This window comes from Paramormyrops kingsleyae, unplaced genomic scaffold (assembly GCF_048594095.1).
Source record: "Paramormyrops kingsleyae isolate MSU_618 unplaced genomic scaffold, PKINGS_0.4 ups26, whole genome shotgun sequence".
NCBI lineage: Eukaryota > Metazoa > Chordata > Actinopteri > Osteoglossiformes > Mormyridae > Paramormyrops > Paramormyrops kingsleyae.
The window spans coordinates 2,728,813-2,741,587 of record NW_027325964.1 but is presented as its reverse complement, the minus strand read 5'-3'; the positions used below and the strand labels follow the sequence as shown (position 1 = coordinate 2,741,587).

Here is a 12,775-nt window from a genome sequence, read left to right as displayed (position 1 = left end):
AGCATAGTCATCTGACACTTCTCTCATTTTCACGCATAAGCATGATATGCTTTGGACTGGGCTAAATCTTTGCCAATGAAAGATTTTCTCGCTGGTTTATATTTCTCTGATTATTACAATCATCTATTATGAGCAGGTTTCCTGTTAAGGTCCATTGCAAGAGAAATATTACAATAGTTTCATTTAGGAACATGTCTTTTTCACAGCATGCAGTTTGATTAAGTTGAGGACCAGGAAAGCCAAGCAAAATATGGAACGCTTCACGAATTTGCGTGTCATCCTTGCGCAGGGGCCATGCTAATCTTCTCTGTATCGTTCCAATTTTAGTATATGTGCTGCCATAGCAAGCACATAGTTGGTGCCTGATGAAAGATTATATAGGTGAGGAAGTGGTATGAGCATTCCTCATGTCGGTGGCACAGCAATGGCTATGCCCTGGCCCTATATTTTGCCAGAACATGAGTATAAAGAAGCTAAAGTATTGGGAAATGTTTCTTTCACACTTCCCTTTGCATGTAGATGTCAAAAATCTGCCTCATAATATTTTTGTCAACTTAACGATCAAACGAGGTGAAAGTGCAAGTGGGCGTGCCTATTTAAAAATGCAGATTAGATTAAATTTCAAGCATTTTCTTGGAGACTAAGTTATAATTATCGCAGGTACTCTTTTCGAAACTAAAGGCTGTTGATTAAAAGACTAAATTTCACACTTCCTGTAGCTTGTAGGTGTCAAAAATGATCTGCCTCAGATTACTTTAGTCTACTTAACGATAAAATGTCAAAGTGGAAGTGGGCGTAGCCATTTTAAAAAATATTATAGATTAAATTTCAAGCATATTCTCTTGGAGACTGAATTATACGTGTCCCACATACTCTTTACTGAACCAAAGGCTTTTGATTGAAGGACTAAAATACACACTTCCTGTAGCTTTGTAGGTGTCCAAAATCATCTGCCTCAGATTATTTTAGTCTACTGAACGATGAAACAAGGTCAACGTGGAAGTGGGCGTGCCTATTTGAAAAATGCAGAACTGATTAAATTTCAAGCATTTTCTCCCGACGAGTAAATTTTCTCCCGACGAGTAAGTCCGCAGTTCTCTTTTCTGAACCAATGGCTTTTCATTCAAGGACTAAATTTCACACTTGCTGTAGCTTGTAGGTGTCAAAAATCATCTGCCTCAGATAATTTTAGTCTACTGAACGATGAAACAAGGTCAAAGTGGAAGTGGGCGTGGCCATTTGAAAAATGCAGATTAGGTTCAATTTCAAGCATTTTTTCCTGAAGAGTAAATTTTATAGGGTTAGGGTTAGGGTTAGGTGTAAGGAGTTCTATCTCGATGACTCTCCCCACTCTGTCTGACGACTAGAGCAGTTTGGTATAGAGAGCCAAAGGCAATGCACGGGCCGGCGCTTGTCACTCTGTTCCCAGGGTCCAGTTGATCACGTTCATTGCATACTTCATGAGTCACCATGTTGTCTAAATGACGTAAAAGTTTTTAGAGTATTAGGTTAAGGTTTGTTATGATGTCAATATACATTACAGTAAAATAGGTTTACATGATTTAATAAATGTTGAAGGCTTTGGTCTGAAAGTGTTAGTCCTGATTTAAAGGTTAAGTTTAGGCATATATCCTGATTGGTTAGGTTTAGAAAAAGACAAAGGTTAAGGCTAATTTAGTTAACTGCAATATTAGGTAGTCAAAAGAACTGATTTAGTTTTAGGTTTAGGCAATAACTCTGAGTGGTTAAGGTTAGACAATTACTAAGGTTGAGGCTAATTAAAAGTTAGGTTTTAGGTTATAAGAAGGGTAAGTAGATTGAAGTTTAGATTGAAGTTTAGATTGAAGTTTAGATTGAAGTTTAGATTGAAAAGGTTTACGGTTTTAAAAGAATTGTGGGACACCTCATCAGTGGTGTACCTCGAGATCATCGGGTGTTTCACCATTTACCACCAGACACCCTCACTCGAAGGCAGGACCCCGGGGTGATCAAGTCCCGGGGCGTGTCCCATAGCCAATTTAGGGTTATGGTTAGGCTAAGCTTGGCATTAACAGCTAAAGGTGGTTAATTGGATCTTTTAAGAGAATTTATTTCGGTCTGTGCCAAGCTTTAAGTTTTGTTTAAAATTATTGGTTTTGGAATTGAACGGTAAGTATTTTGGCTAAAATGGTTACATCTAAAGGTAAGTTTGCGAAGGTAAGTGTTTAGCGATTTAAAGTTAAGCTAAAATTATGTAAGGCAGAATCAAACGTATGTGGTGCAAAAATGTGCTGTTGTATGAGTGGGGCTAACCCCCATAGAAGACTTGGCCACGTTTAAGGTCTTTGACGCCATAGACCACCACATCCCACGTGCTGTCCAAGTGGACCTGGGAGGGCCGTATACTTACCCCTTGTTCAGGTTAACAGATTGCTTGTTGACACCGTAAGGTTACCACAATCTGCCCAGACAAGGTTGAGAAAGTGAGTCTCCTATGAAGAGGTCTGGTCAAGTCCGCAAGAAAAGGAGAACAAGCAGACACCCAGGGAACTGGACGTGGAGCAGACTCCCGGCCCGACCAGAGTCCAAGAAGAATCTTACTGATGGTTCTAGTAGGATGAGAGTCTCCTGGAGGGTCCAAGGAAATAGCCTTCAAAAAGGCCTTGGAGATTGTGCTCAAGGTCCTGATGAGGATCTGGAAGTCTCAAAGGTCTAAACGACGATTCGTGACGATGGGGTGTGTGCAAGAAGGTCCAGGGCCAAGTGGGTACTCTATAATGGGAACCCGGCTTTTCGCTCGTGGTGGGGGAAAAAAATAAATAATAAAGAAGAATAATAAAGACTTACCGTGTAAGTAGATAGAGGAGGTCGAGACGAGTCCGGTGGTATGCTTTCTATCTCGATCGGACTTACGGAAGGCGAGATATTCGCGTGTAAAGAAAGTTTCCCTTGACCAAGTGCATTATGGGTCAAAATCCTGGATGGGCGTGGCTAAAATAATTATGCATAATGGTGCGTTATGGGTAAAAATCCTTGATGGGCGTGGTTAAAATAATTATGCATTAAGGTGCATTATGGGTAAAAAGAACAAAATTGAAACCGCGAGTGAAAACACTCGTGAAATTCATGGGGTTCCGGCCGAGATGAAGGCCGGGTCATGGATTTTCGGATCCGCCGGTGAGACCTCGTCTCCCATGGGGCCTCTTGGGGCCTCCTTTGTGAAATTAATACTGGTTATACTATGGTTATAGTAGAATCCATTATTGGTCGATTCAAGATGAACTCACCAATTGGAGTCTCGGCCAGGGAAGACTACGCCCTGTTGAAGGAAAACCCTGACAACCCTCCAGGGTTAAGATTAGAGAATGCAGGTGTTACGTGCCGTAAGTTTTTGTTACGTGCCGTAAGGGATATGTGCCGTAAGTTTCGGGTACGTGCCGTAAGTGTTACGTGCCGTAAGTTTAGGAGGATGCCTGCAGGTCCTTCGGACGTCCTGCCCACTCGCCGATTGGTCGCCCGCCCCCTCGACTCCGCCCTCAGGACCTGACCCCGCCTCCCTTGCCCTCGGAGCCGTTTCCGGTTCGCCGGCTGAAGAGTTCGCCGCTTCGTCCCTTCGTTGCCCGCTACTTGCTTCTCGCCTGCTAGCTCGCTCTCTGTTCGCTTTTGCTATGTTTGATTGATCGTGTATGACTGTTTTGCCCTTGACTTCCGATTCTCGCCTCGCCCTTATTTGTACTTTCGCCTTGGTTTCTGATTGCTTGATTGGTTTTGAACTTTCGCCTGTGTTTCGACTTCGCCTCTCGGTTTTCCCTTTTGATACCTTTGCCTCGGCTTGGTGTTTCGTGTTTCACTAGGTGTGTAGGGAGTGTCTGCCTTTTTGTTTATTCGTTAACGTGGGGATTATTGTTTGTTTGGTCAGGGAGATAGATTTAGGCATTGTTGTTTCGTTTCACCATTTTCTTTGTGTTCACTTAGGTTGCTCAGCTTGGGATACTCGGTAGATGTGCTTTTGTTTGTTTCTTTGGCCTTTGTCACTCCTGACGTTCGTTACACCTAGTGTTTGTACTGTGTTTGTGAAAAACTATAAAAAAAAACTATAAAAAAAGACTCCCTCTGTGTCCCGTGTTCCCTTCTCCTAGCCCTAGTTGTCCTGTCCTCCCCAATCCCTCCTTCCCTTTCACTTTGTTGCGGTCCAACCCTAGACTGGATCGTAACAAAATTGGGGGCTCGTCCTTTCCTTCTTTCCCTTTCGTGCTTGTCTGGCGGATTTTTTTTGTGTGGGGGGGTGTTGTGGTGATTGCAGTAATCGTGATGGCCCAATTCGACCTTGTTGCGTTCACCCTTTACCCCACACTCGAACAATTTGATGTGTGCCGCAAGGATGATCTGCTACAGATAGCAGACTTCTTTAACATTTTGGTCCCCGCTGAGGCTTCCAAGCGGGTTGTTAAGCAAATTCTGCTCGATGAATTGGTTCAGCAAGGTATACTGCCTGAGTTGGGTGGATCCCCTAGTGTTGCTGCCACCCCGGTTCGGATGTCTGCTGTAGCGGAGGCCAGCAGCGACGATCCAGGGAGTGGACACCGCATGGATCTTGGAGATCCCCGCTCAACCAGGGAGGACCTACTGCTGACGATTAAGCTACGGGAGCTCGAGCTTGAGATTAAGAGACAGGAGTACCAGGCTCAGCTACTCCGTGTCCGGGCTATGGAGATGGAGGCTGAGAAGGAGCTGGAGTTACGTCGGATGAGCATGGGCGACCAAAAACCAATGCCTCTTCCACGTAAGGTACCCACACCAGGTACACCTCCACCCGCAGCTCGCTCCGCCCGAGACCAGGCTGACGCCCAAGACGCTCCTAGACCCCGTCCCCGGTCTCCCTTGAGCTCGCCTGTCTCCCCGGAAATTGGTAGATCGAGCTTTGATGTGAGCCGACACATCGGTCTTGTTCCTGTGTTTCGGGAAAATGAGGTAGACGCCTACTTTTCCATTTTTGAGCGCATTGCTATGACATTGAACTGGCCCAAACACCTTTGGTCATTGTTACTGCAATGTAAGCTTGTGGGTAAGGCACAGGAGGTTTGTTCGGCTCTTGCGTTAGAGCAGAGCCTAGATTACGACATTGTGAAGGCTACTGTGCTTCGCGCTTATGAGTTAGTGCCGGAAGCTTATCGGCAGAACTTTCGAAATCTTCCCAAATCCGCCAGCCAAACATACGTGGAGTTCGCACGCGAGAAAGCCGTCTTATTTGATAAGTGGTGCGGCGCTAGTGGTGTGTTTAACCACGACCAGCTTAAGGAACTGGTCCTGTTAGAAGAATTTAAGAACTGTGTTCCTGATCGAGTGGTAGTGTACTTGAATGAGCAAAAAGTCACTTCGCTAACTGAAGCTGCCACCCTCGCTGACGAGTTCGTTTTGACCCACAAAACGGTGTTTGCTCCGATTCCTTTGCCTCGTAAAACTCGTCCGATTGTAACCTCCCCTTCGCAAGCGTCTCCACCACCCGTGGAGAAACGCGAGTGCTTTTACTGCCACGAGGTGGGCCATATTATATCTGTTTGTCCTGTGTTAAAGCGCAAGGAAGCTCGTACAGCAGCTAGAAAAGTGAATGTTGCTGCCTGCCCCAACAGTTCTTCGCCCTCCTCCTCTCGTGTTGATGCTGCTTTCGAACCGTTTGTATTTACTGGTTCGGTTTCGCTCAGTGAGATGGATGCTCGGCACCCTGTGACTATCCTGCGGGATACGGGAGCCGCTCAGTCATTCTTGGTGGAAGGAGTTATTCCCCTATGTGACGAAACGTACTGTGGTACGGATGTGTTGGTGCAGGGAATCGATTTGTGTGTGGCTGGAGTTCCCCTGCACACCGTTTATTTGTGTACTCCCGATTTCTCGGGATACGTGCGAGTAGCTGTCCAGCCCCAGTTACCTGTCCCAGGCATTACGTTTATTCTTGGGAATGACATAGCGGGGAAGAGAATCGTTCCTCTACCCGAAGTCGTTCTGGACCCTGTGCTGTGTGAAAATGATGTAGCGGTGGAACACCCGACGGTGTTTCCTGCGTGTGTGCTTACTCGTGCACAGCGGCGCCAGCTTGCCGACATTGACCTCGAGGACACGTTCATGTCTGTGCCGTTGCTGGATAAACCTTCGAAGGTTGAGTCTGTGACCCCGGATCCTAATAACTCTGTTACCTCCCCTGAAGTTCCGTTCTGTTTGTTTTCTTATGTTTATTTTGTGGTTTTTGTTGTTTTTTGTTTGGGATCTGTGTATTTTGGTGACCCGTGTGGGTTCACTCTTGTGTGGGGGGGTGTTACGTGCCGTAAGTTTTTGTTACGTGCCGTAAGGGATATGTGCCGTAAGTTTCGGGTACGTGCCGTAAGTGTTACGTGCCGTAAGTTTAGGAGGATGCCTGCAGGTCCTTCGGACGTCCTGCCCACTCGCCGATTGGTCGCCCGCCCCCTCGACTCCGCCCTCAGGACCTGACCCCGCCTCCCTTGCCCTCGGAGCCGTTTCCGGTTCGCCGGCTGAAGAGTTCGCCGCTTCGTCCCTTCGTTGCCCGCTACTTGCTTCTCGCCTGCTAGCTCGCTCTCTGTTCGCTTTTGCTATGTTTGATTGATCGTGTATGACTGTTTTGCCCTTGACTTCCGATTCTCGCCTCGCCCTTATTTGTACTTTCGCCTTGGTTTCTGATTGCTTGATTGGTTTTGAACTTTCGCCTGTGTTTCGACTTCGCCTCTCGGTTTTCCCTTTTGATACCTTTGCCTCGGCTTGGTGTTTCGTGTTTCACTAGGTGTGTAGGGAGTGTCTGCCTTTTTGTTTATTCGTTAACGTGGGGATTATTGTTTGTTTGGTCAGGGAGATAGATTTAGGCATTGTTGTTTCGTTTCACCATTTTCTTTGTGTTCACTTAGGTAGCTCAGCTTGGGATACTCGGTAGATGTGCTTTTGTTTGTTTCTTTGGCCTTTGTCACTCCTGACATTCGTTACACCTAGTGTTTGTACTGTGTTTGTGAAAAACTATAAAAAAAAACTATAAAAAAAGACTCCCTCTGTGTCCCGTGTTCCCTTCTCCTAGCCCTAGTTGTCCTGTCCTCCCCAATCCCTCCTTCCCTTTCACTTTGTTGCGGTCCAACCCTAGACTGGATCGTAACACAGGGCTTCAAGATATAGGATTCCAGACAAGGAATAGAGGTTCCAAAAAGAACATGGGTTCCAGATAAGAATTAGGCCAAGGGATCCAGGTTAGGGTTCCAGATAGGCGATAGTTTAAGGGTTCCGGATTGCAGTTGGGATTCCAGACAGGAATTAGTTGTTATGGCTAAGGTGTAAGGGTTACAGTATGGGTTTCTAAGGTGTAAAGGTTAGGGTTATGGTTAGGGTTTCTAAGGTGTAACGGTTACGGCTATGGTTAGGGTTAGAATGAGGTATCAGGATCAGGTTAAAAAGAGCCAAATTAAGGTGTTAAATTTAGGTTTAGGCAATGTCCTCAGTGTTTTAGGTTTAGGCAAAATCTCTCGTTTTTTAGGGGTTAGGCATTGACCCTCAAAGTCTTAGGTTTAGGCAATGTAACTACGAGTAAACGAGTAAATTAGGGGCCGGAAGTTGGAAACCTGGTTAATCTCCCACTTAAATATTTTAGACTATTTAAAGTTGCGGATCCGGAGTGGAGATGGATCAGGGACTGGAAGTCGGACACCGGGTTAGGGTTAGGGTTAGGGTTATAAGATTGTGACCCCAGCGTCCCAGGGCCACAGGAATGCACTGGCCAATTCAGGTCCATCGGTGCATCCACCCGCTTGCACGCACCCCATCCAATGCCCACCTGGGGCTTGAAATGTTAATTAATTGTTTGTGTGTCCTTTTTTCCAGGGGCGATGAAGAAGGAAGATCCTGAGGAGTCCAAGGCAACAGGTAAGTGGTCCGGAGGAGCAGAAGGAGGAGCGGCGAAGCAGACAGGTAAGTATATCCATTTCCAGAGCAGGGCATCTCCTCACTGAGGCTTCGGGTCCCCACTGGGGCTTTTTGGGTCCACCACTCCCAAATAATTATTACATGTCCACACTGTGGTTTCATATTTCCATCCTGGGTTTATTTCCTTACTAGGTCTATTGCTCCTGCTGGATTCTGGCGCCCCCCCGTGTGCGGCATCGCCGCCCCTCCCGGTGTCCCCCGGAGGCACCCCCCAGTGCCAAAGACCCCCACAAGGTCAATCCGCCTCCATCCTGGCCGAATGAGTGAATGAGAAACAAAATTGCACCAGCACCGTGTCCCATGTCCTTCCTCCACGGAAGTCTGATGTATATGGAAGGGACACGGTGGGGAATTGCTATATATATAAGTGGGTAAGGGCGAAAGTAAATATTATTATGGGAATTAGGGTTAGGGATCCGGCTAGATAGCCTTAGGAAGGGGGACTTAGGATTAGGGACCCGGCCACTGGCCTTAGGGTTAGGGAAGTGAAAGATTAGGGATCCGGTACACTGACCTTAGGTTGAGGGATGGGAGGGAATTTGGGCCTAAAATTTGGTAAGTGGTAGTCACTGACCTTGAGGGTCAGGCTCCAACGCGTTTCTGGCTGCCATGCCTTCATCAGGGAGCCGGCAAAAAAATTATTATAGCCTCGTTAGGCCTTGTAATGGTGGCAACGTGAAGAAGGTGGATGCTGATGGACCTGAATGGCACGGGCTGGTTAGGGTTATAAGATTGTGACCCCAGCGTCCCAGGGCCACAGGAATGCACTGGCCAATTCAGGTCCATCGGTGCATCCACCCGCTTGCACGCACCCCATCCAATGCCCACCTGGGGCTTGAAATGTTAATTAATTGTTTGTGTGTCCTTTTTTCCAGGGGCGATGAAGAAGGAAGATCCTGAGGAGTCCAAGGCAACAGGTAAGTGGTCCGGAGGAGCAGAAGGAGGAGCGGCGAAGCAGACAGGTAAGTATATCCATTTCCAGAGCAGGGCATCTCCTCACTGAGGCTTCGGGTCCCCACTGGGGCTTTTTGGGTCCACCACTCCCAAATTATTATTACATGTCCACACTGTGGTTTCATATTTCCATCCTGGGTTTATTTCCTTACTAGGTCTATTGCTCCTGCTGGATTCTGGCGCCCCCCCGTGTGCGGCATCGCCGCCCCTCCCGGTGTCCCCCGGAGGCACCCCCCAGTGCCAAAGACCCCCACAAGGTCAATCCGCCTCCATCCTGGCCGAATGAGTGAATGAGAAACAAAATTGCACCAGCACCGTGTCCCATGTCCTTCCTCCACGGAAGTCTGATGTATATGGAAGGGACACGGTGGGGAATTGCTATATATATAAGTGGGTAAGGGCGAAAGTAAATATTATTATGGGAATTAGGGTTAGGGATCCGGCTAGATAGCCTTAGGAAGGGGGACTTAGGATTAGGGACCCGGCCACTGGCCTTATGGTTAGGGAAGGGTTAGGGTTAGGGTTGGGGTTGGGGTTAGGGTTAGGGTTAGGGGAAAATGAAGGTTAGACATGGGGGTATTTTTGGGGGTAGGGGGTGTGGATTGGGGCAAGGATTTGGAAATTGTGGTAGGGATATAGAATTGGGGATACGGTTTTGGAGTTTTAGGGTTAGGGAAAGGGTTTGGGGTTAAGGTTTTAAGTTTTAGGGTTAGGGAAGGGGTTAGGGGTTAGGGCCTGGTGTTTTAGGGTTAGGGAAGGGGTTTGGGGTTAAGTTTAGGGACCGGAGGTGGGTTGGGGGTTAGGGTAGGAGTTTGGGGTTAGGAAGGGGGTGGGGTAAGGGTTTAGAGGGTTATGGTTAAGGTTAGGGGAAAATGAAGGTTAGACATGGGGGTATTTTTGGGGGTAGGGGGTGTGGATTGGGGCAAGGATTTGGAAATTGTGGTAGGGATATAGAATTGGGGATAGGGTTTTGTAGTTTTATGGTTAGGGAAAGGGTTTGGGGTTAAGGTTTTAAGTTTTAGGGTTAGGGAAGTGGTTAGGGGTTAGGGCCTGGTGTTTTATGGTTAGGGAAGGGGTTTGGGGTTAAGTTTAGGGACCGGAGGTGGGTTGGGGGTTAGGGTAGGAGTTTGGGGTTAGGAAGGGGGTGGGGTAAGGGTTTAGAGGGTTAGGGTTAGGGTTAGGGGTATGAGAAGGTTAGACATGGGGGTTATTTTGTGGTTAGGGCTGAGGATTGGGGTAAGGGTTTGGAAATTGTGGTAGGGGTAGAGAATGGGGGATAGGTAAGGACTAAGGGTTAGGGTTAGGGTTAGGGTTAGGGTTAGGGGTTAGGGTTAGGGTTATGGTTAGGGGTTAGGGTTAGGGTTAGGGTTAGGTGTAAGTAGTTCTATCTCGATGACTCTCCCCACTCTGTCTGACGACTAGAGCAGTTTGGTATAGAGAGCCAAAGGCAATGCACGGGCCGGCGCTTGTCACTCTATTCCCAGGGTCCAGTAATCACGTTCATTGCATACTTCATGAGTCACCACGGTGTCTAAATAACGTAAAAGTTTTTAGAGTATTAGGTTAAGGTTTATTTTGTTGTCAATATACATTATGGTTAACTAGGTTAACATGATTTATTAAATGTTGAAGGCTTGGATCCGAAAGTGTTAGGCCTGTTTTTAAAGGTTAAGTTTAGGCATATATCCCGATTGGTTAGGTTTAGAGAGAGACAAAGGTTAAGGTTAATTTAGTTAACTGTAATCTTAGGCAGTCAAAAGAACTAATTTAGTTTAGGTTTAGGCAATAACCCTAAGTGGTTAAGGTTAGAAAATGACTAAGGTTGAGGCTAGTTAAAAGTTAGGTTTAGGTCATAAGAAGGGTAAGTAGATTTGAAGTTTTTAGATTGAAGTTTAGTTTAAAGTTTAGATTGAAGTTTAGATTGAAAAGGTTTACGGTTTTAAAAGAATTGTGGGACACCTCATCAGTGGTGTACCTTGAGATCATCGGGTGTTTCACCATTTACCACCAGACACCCTCACTCGAAGGCAGGACCCCGGGGTGATCAAGTCCCGGGGCGTGTCCCATAGCCAATTTAGGGTTATGGTTAGGCTAAGCTTGGCATTAACAGCTAAAGGTGGTTAATTGGATCTTTTAAGAGCATTTATTTTGGTCTGTGCCAAGCTTTAAGTTTTGTTTAAAATTATTGGTTTTGGAATTGAACGGTAAGTATTTTGGCTAAAATGGTTACATCTAAAGGTAAGTTTGCGAAGGTAAGTGTTTAGCGATTTAAAGTTAAGCTAAAATTATGTAAGGCAGAATCAAACGTATGTGGTGCAAAAATGTGCTGTTGTATGAGTGGGGCTAACCCCCATAGAAGACTTGGCCACGTTTAAGGTCTTTGACGCCCTAGACCACCACATCCCACGTGCTGTCCAAGTGGACCTGGGAGGGCCGTATACTTACCCCTTGTTCAGGTTAACAGATTGCTTGTTGACACCGTAAGGTTACCACAATCTGCCCAGACAAGGTTGAGAAAGTGTCTCCTATGAAGAGGTCTGGTCAAGTCCCCAAGGAAGGAAGAAGAACAAGCAGACTAGCAGAGTCCAAGAAGAAACCTAACGATGGTTCTAGTAGGATGAGAGTCCCCTGGAAGGTCCACAGCAAGAGCCTTCAAAAAGGCCTTAGTAAAGGAGATTATGCTCAAGGTCCTGATGAAGGTCTGGAAGGTCTTGAAGACACCTCGTGACGATGGGGTGTGTACAAGAAAGCCCAGGGCCAAACGGGTACCCCATAATGGGAACACGGCTTTCCGCTCACGGTGTCGGAAGAATAATGAAAGAATGAAAGAAGCCTACCCCGTAAGAAGATAGAAGAGGTTGAGACGAGTCCGGTGATATGCTTTTTATCTCGATCGGACTAACGGAAGGCGAGATATTCGTGTGTAAAGAAATTTTCCATCGACCAAGTGCATTATGGGTAAAATCCTGGATGGACGTGGTTAAAACCAGAACGTGGGAGCAGTTTGCATAATTAACCGAAGTGCATTATGGGAAAAAACTTGGATGGGCGTGGTCAAAACCAGAAAGTGGGAGGAGTTTGCATAATTAACCGAAGTGCATTATGGGTGAAAAGAACAAAACCGACACCGTGAGTGAAGATGATCGTGAAATTCATGGGGTTGCGGCCGAGACGAAGGCCGGGTCATGGATTTTCGGATCCGTCGGTGAGACCTCGTCTCCCATGGGGCCTCCTGGGGCCCTTTTTGTGAAATTAATAGAGGTTCTACTAGGGTTCTAGTAGGATCTATTGTTGGTTGATTCAAGATTGAGTCACCAACCGGAGTCTCGGCCATGGCCTAAGGGGTTAGGGTTGGAGTGTGGGTTCCTAAGTGGTTAGGGTTAGAGCGTTAGGGTTAGAGCGTTATGGTTAGAGTGTGGTATCAGGATCAGGTTAAAAAGAGCCAAATTACAGTGTTAAATTTAGGTTTAGGTAATGTCCCCAGTTTTTTAGGTTTAGGCATTACTGCCGAGGTTATGGTTTAGGGTTAGGCAAAATCTCTCGGCTTTTAGGGTTTAGGCATTGACCCTCAAAGTTTTAGGTTTAGGCAATGTAACTACGAGTGAACAAGTCAATTATGGGCCGGAGGTTGGAAACCTGGTTAATCTCCTACTTAAATATTAAAGACTATTTCAACCTAAAGATCCAGAGTGGAGACGGATCAGGGGCTGGAAGTCGGAAACCGGGTTAGGTCTTCAACGACAACCCTGCCGGGGTAGGCAAGCCCTGCTCCAATCAACACCTCTAGTTCCTAATCTCCTACTTAAATATTTTAAACTATTTAAAGCTACAGATCCAGAGTGGAGACGGATCAGGGGCTGGAAGTCGGAAA

At 46.6% G+C, this 12,775-nt stretch overlaps 1 non-coding gene across 1 annotated transcript; it reads right to left on the bottom strand.

The window, feature by feature from the left end:
• Nucleotides 1–244: 244 nt before the first annotated feature.
• On the bottom strand, nt 245–351 carry LOC140583913 (U6 spliceosomal RNA). Its single transcript, XR_011985983.1, has one exon. It is a non-coding gene; the product is annotated as a U6 spliceosomal RNA (small nuclear RNA).
• Nucleotides 352–12,775: the final 12,424 nt, after the last annotated feature.